The 6040-nt window shown below is 42.8% G+C and overlaps 1 long non-coding RNA gene across 1 annotated transcript; it reads left to right on the plus strand.

Moving 5' to 3' along the window:
- The first annotated feature begins 1987 nt into the window (after positions 1–1987).
- On the plus strand, positions 1988–3791 carry LOC106034581 (uncharacterized). The gene is made up of 2 exons (XR_007159068.2): positions 1988–2156; positions 3169–3791. It is a non-coding gene; the product is annotated as an uncharacterized lncRNA (long non-coding RNA).
- Positions 3792–6040: the final 2249 nt, after the last annotated feature.

Consider the following 6040-nt stretch of genomic DNA (forward strand, 5'->3'; position numbering starts at 1 on the left):
AATGCAAGCCATAGTAGATACACAGTGTTTTATTAGCCTATGGATTTTTTTTTTTTTGAGGATTTTCCGCATCCAAAATCCCGCTCCTGAAGTTTCTTTAAATCCATCTAGTTACGTACAAAAATGGTGGCTAAATACACTGCTTTTAATAGTAAATAGCTGAATCACACTATGAAAAAGAGAGAGTACAGTTCAAAATACAAATATTTGCCTGAATTATCAAGGGTAAAAAAAAAAAAAAAAAGGATTGCTCCACACACTTGCCACTACCATGCTTTCCTAGGAAGTGTCCAACGTTTAATTGATTTTTCTGTTTTCTAAGGAATTAACACTATTGAATTGTCAAACCTCCTCGCGCGGCCGTTTCGTGCCGGGCCAAGCCCCCGGCTGACACAACCACCATGCCGCAAGAGTTTTGCTGTTCTGCCTTTGCTGTGCTCTGCCTGGCGCATCCTGCCTGCGGTGCGTGAGGAGCTGATCACCACCTCACGCTTCACTGAAGGCGTCGCCAGTGACCAAGGAGAGCCTAAATCTCCAATGCTGTGACATCAAATCTTATTAATCCACTTTTTTTTTTTTTTCCGATAGCTTTTTTTCTGAAGGTGAGGCACCATGCCGGTCCTAGAAGGAGAGATGGTTCTCTTTGGCTCTGTTCTGAGGTAAAGGCCATCTGCACAGCCTTCAAAACTCTCCTCTCCCATCCAAGTACAGCTTCCAGAGGATGCTTGTGCTTCACATAGGTGGAGCCCTTGGCTTACACAGAGTTAAAGGAGTTAATGGTCCAGGCACGGACTCAGTGGTCTGCTCTTACGCCCCGGAGTGCAGCCGCTGTGCCATACTCTTAGCCCGCCAGCAAATAGATGGGGACTTCCCACGTCGCTTTCAAGGAGTTTCACAGAATTCTTAACATCCTTGACTAAGACAGTATAAAATATATCTTTCCTACTCGTATGCAGCCATCCCAGCACACTTCTGGTAATTTTGATTAATTGACTCTTGCTAAATTGCTCTTAAACTTCCAGACTTTCCTTAAAGAATAATGGACTCCTGTAGTTCAGCCATCTGGACTTAGGTAAAATCAGGGACCTGAAGAGAATTGCTAACAACTTCATCCCTCCCTCAAAATTTACACATATATATATATATAAAAGCATAAAAGCGCAGCCTTTTTTTTTTTTTTGAGATGTTTAATGACTGCATATCCATTCAAAAGGGCCACCCGTCTAAAAATCCTGTCATATTGATTTGACCCCTACAGTTGCTTTTTTTCCTGTTCTGTGAACAACATGCTCACTTCTTGGCAGAGGTCAGAATTAGTCTGACAGTTCCATCAGCAAAAGCATCCCATTAACTTCAGCTTTCCAGTCTTACTTTATTTTTAGAAGATTAATATATTAGCAGAAATTTACAACAAGCATTACATTTTGATTATTCTAAGCTTGAGCATACGGGCAGCACAGCCTGCCTTGTTGTTTTGGAATATTCTCCCTTTAATATGCATCTAAGAACACCACTGGCATGAAGAGCATCACTTCTGCATAAAGCTAAAGCCCGTTTTGATTCATTTTTAGGTTATATTGGCTTGTGGGCTTGTTTGTTTGTTGTTCTTTGGTTGGTGAGATTTTAGGTTTCCTTGTACAGTTGTCCTGATATCTTTATTTCAGGGCCGGTTTGTGTGCTCACACGTATGTACGCATGTGCGTATAAATAAGCTTCTAAATTATTTTAAAGGGTCAAGCTACATATGGGTGTAAGTGCTTTAGGACTAGAAGGTCACTAATGCAGATTGTGTAGCTGACGAGGCAACATTTGCAACTGCCACAAGCTCCTCCGCGGACCTGACGCCCGGCGGTCACACAGGTGGCTGTCTGCCCTCCCTTGCGGCTCCCCGTTCCTGGCGGTTTGCTCACCAACACGAGGTGCAACCAACGCTTTGCCTAAGAGGTCCCCGCAGGTTCCAAACACAGTGGGGCCCGGAGGTGCCCCCCAGCTGTCTCCTTTCCCCACCGACTGTACGCTGAGGGCTGGACGCTGCACTGCAGACCCGTTCTGCCACCCAGCTGAGTACGTTGCCTCCAATGCCCTCTGCAGTGCTGAAGTCGTTTAAAAAGGTGAAGGAAGAAAAGAAAATTGTACCCTAAAAGTTGCCATGGAGTGTAAGTTTTATCTTCAAAATGTGATTGATGCCGTACTAGTGGTCGTGGGCGTGAATACGTGTATCTATTAATACCCAGTCTAGGCTAACCTGTGCATAATGACAGAAAATTAAACCTTGTCATTGTTCGGATAAATTAGAATTCAAACATGAGCAAGAAAAAGTATTCTTCCTATATGTTAAATCTGACTGTATACAGTGTGGTCTGGCTTTGCTGTAATTGCAGCTGAAAAGTTTACTCAGAAGCCATTTGAATTAAAATACAGAAATTATTAAAAAAAAAAAAATGGCAGAGCTAATTCATAAAGACTTAAATAAAATGCAATTACAGAGCTTCCCGCCTACCTCCACCTCATCCCTAGCCGAACTCTACTTCTTGTTTGTCAAAAATGGTTCCATTTTTTTATGTTCTTAAGCAGGTAACAGCCATCACAACACTCCTGCTGATTTCCCTCCCCAGCCACAGGGTTCTGATTAAAAGAAAATAGCGTCCCTCAGCTTTCTGTCCCCATGCTCCCTCTTCTACCACCTCCTCAGACACAAAAAGAGCATCGAGTAAGGGAGAAAACCAGCAAGAACTTCCTCTAGATCCTTGCCACTGAAGAGCAACACCTACCCCAAGTGCCAGTGTTTCAGCAGTCACGCTTAGGCACAAGTGTGTGGACTGCATCCTTTTCTTTCTCCTGATCAGTTAGTTGCCATCATTGTTCTCCCCTGATATTTTTCTCCCGCCAGCCACCCTTCTTTACCTTATCTCCCACTCCCATCTGTTCTGCATCCTTCCTACATCATACTCATTTACTCCTTTCTGCCATCAGGAAAAAAAAAAGCCACAGATTTAAAACACATCTGTAATGAAACAGAGAACGTTAAATTCACATTGCCCCACTCCTGCATTTCCCTTCTGACATACCTTTTTTAGCTTTGTCCTGGTGAATTTTGCTTCATCTTGGACTTTCTTTTATTTATTTACTTGTTTTATTTCTGTGCTGTGAAATCTGTGTTCTGTGCAGAGCAGTCCAGTCTGGCTTAATGTGAGCTGAAGCAAAGAACAAGGTGGTTCCCCTCCACTTAAGGGAGTGCCTGTTGAGGCTGAAGAAGCCTGTATTTGGCTGCAGAAGCTATTTTTCCAGCTTGTCTGCAGACCCAACACTTCATCAAGTCTTCATCACTCAAGGACTAAAAAGCTTAAATTCTGCAGCACTACAACCAGTCTCTAAGAAAAAAGTTATTGCTGTTGTCTTGGACAAACTCAAGTCCCTGTCCCCCACTTCAAGAAAAAAAAAGGAAGTTCAAAATAAAGGTCACTCCTCTTTGTATTTACACTTCTTAAAAAACCTTTATCACATGTACTGCTTCTCAAGCAATACTGTTTATTTCAGTGATATCAAATGTGGAGCAGACAGCCCTGTGATGCTCGGAGGAATCGGTGTCAGCGGATCAGACAGCCCACGAGGGGCCGTGGCTCCTTCCCACGTGGCAGGGTCGGCCGAGGCTCGGCACAACACAAACCCTCCTGGAAAGGGCCGTGCTGCACAGTGTGCATCCCGGGGAGCAGGGGCAACTGCTTCCTTCTTCGGGCCGCCGTAAGGAGAAGTCACGGTGCTGCTGGTGGGGAAGAAAGCGTCAGGAAGAGGTAGGAGCCGAGAAAGTAGAAGACATACAGGAAAAACTTAGCTATGAAGACAAAGTTGGATTGCTACGGCAGTCATTTTATCCTGGGTATAATACACTTTTGAAATGTTTCCTTGCTGAAATTTGTTTTGAATATTTTTGGCTGGATTTTATAAACTCCGTATGTATTTAGACATAACATCTATTCTCTCAGCTGCGTTATATGAGAGAAGAAACGTTGCACAGCCGTTACGAACTGCTGTCCCAAAACCTTACAGTGTTGTCATCCCTCCTGATTAAACTGTTGAGTTAAGAGGACAAAAGAAATCGCTTTTCCCTCCTCAGCTCTCTTTTCAGTTCAGTTGATGTTGGTGGCACACTGAGGCTTAAATTTAGAAATAATAAATAAATAAATAAATAAAAAGAGACCTTTGTGAAATTGAGGCCATGATAATTGTTGGATACACGTAGCTTACCAGTGACTGTTTTCTGATTCTTAAGATTCAAAGGAAAAAAAATCATTATTTAATTCCTTGAATTTTCATCCTTGGCAGCTGCTGAGAGAAAACCATGTGTGTGTGTGTTTCTCTGTAGTATGAGCCGTAGAGAAAATATTGATTCATTTTTCTGTCTCTTTCAACCAGAAAAAAAAAAAAAAGAAGAGGAAGAAGAAGAAGAGACATCCTGCATGATATAGAATTAAAAATAAATAAATAAATAAAATGGAAATAAATGTAAGGGGGAAAAAAAAAGTAGAAAACTGACAAAAAAGCAACAAGTTACTTTTTCAATAAAAAATACATGCAGTCTGGCCCCTGGGTCTTGGTTTTAAGTGAAGATATTGACTTGCAGCTGAATGACGAGTAGAATATTTTTCTACTGAAATATTGATAGTAGATTACACTAAACCACAAACTATCTCCATAAAGCCCATCATTTCTAATCCTAATGGTGTTTTCTTTCCCTTAGATGACTACTACATTCATGATATGATGTCTTTATTCTATCTGGGGGAAAAACTTTTTACCATACAGCTAAATTAACTTGTCAAAAGACTTCAAACTTCGGAAGCTTTTACAGCTCAATTCAAAGCTATTATTCAAGATTGAATGAGAAGGCTGTGGACTGTAAAAGCTGGCAAAAAAAAAATAAATTTCACAGGCATTCACAAGTTGAATGGAATAGTTACTTTTTGTTCAGGTTGTGTGTTTCATTGAGCTGTCTCAGAATAGCTGAATTTTGCCTATAGCCCCCTTGGTCTGCAACGAAAGACAGAATGCCTCTTTCTGCTGCTCTTGAAGCTGCGCCCCAGTGCATGCTCTTTCACACACACTTGATTATATTTAGTTTGTGCCAAACTAAATAAGCATCAACCAGCTCTCCAGAAATGTGGGGAGCACAAAAGAGAACGGATAGCTGCTAGACTGAGGCAGAGCAAGACCACAAACTTATATTTGTCCTTTTCTTTTAAAATAAGATCATAGACTTAGATCATCTTACAGTCAGTTGCAGCTTTCTCATGCAGATACGAATGCCTGGCTTCAGGAGCAGCAACTGCTTTTCAGGAGAAGCAACTTTCATATTTTACAGACAAGTAGCAGCTGGCAGAGCTTGCGCTTGGAGCCTTTCCTTTCGCAGACCCAATCTACTTTGCCACCCAGTCTCCTTGAGACAAAGACATGAGAAGGCAAGGCAGCACTTAGAGAGCCAGGAGGGGAGCCCAGGGCTCTTAGGCCAGGGCTGTATGGCAGAGGGTGCACGTAGTTACTTGACTCACAGGCAAAGCATGTGGCAGGATGGATCCCTAATGGCCAGCAAGGAGAGTGGCCTGGATTCAGCACGCGCGTGGTGCAGCTGCCTCTGGCTGGTCTGCAGGGAGTGCTGAGCACAGGAGGGAGTCTGAAATGCATCTTGTGACAAAGGCCTGCAGACTGCTGCTGCCGTTCACTTGGGACCCACAACTCACCCCCTGTCTTTCAGAATCAGATTCAGAATCACTTTCCTTTTTTTTTTTTTTTTTGTTGTTGTTGTTTTTTTAGCATGCCTAGAGTTTAAAGCATTTTCAAGCGTTCAGAGTACTCAACCATGAAATGGGGGGATCCAGGTTCACTTCTCTCTTCTGCCTGTGAGAATTCGTAAATGCAGCTTCCATCTCCCTAAAGGGCTGTGCTCATGGACGGCATAGGGTAACAACCCTCCACTGTGAAGGCAGGCCACTGAGCAGAAAGATGTGCATGATCCACGCGATGACAGAGCAGGCAAGACATTGCT

This window comes from Anser cygnoides, chromosome 6 (assembly GCF_040182565.1).
Source record: "Anser cygnoides isolate HZ-2024a breed goose chromosome 6, Taihu_goose_T2T_genome, whole genome shotgun sequence".
NCBI lineage: Eukaryota > Metazoa > Chordata > Aves > Anseriformes > Anatidae > Anser > Anser cygnoides.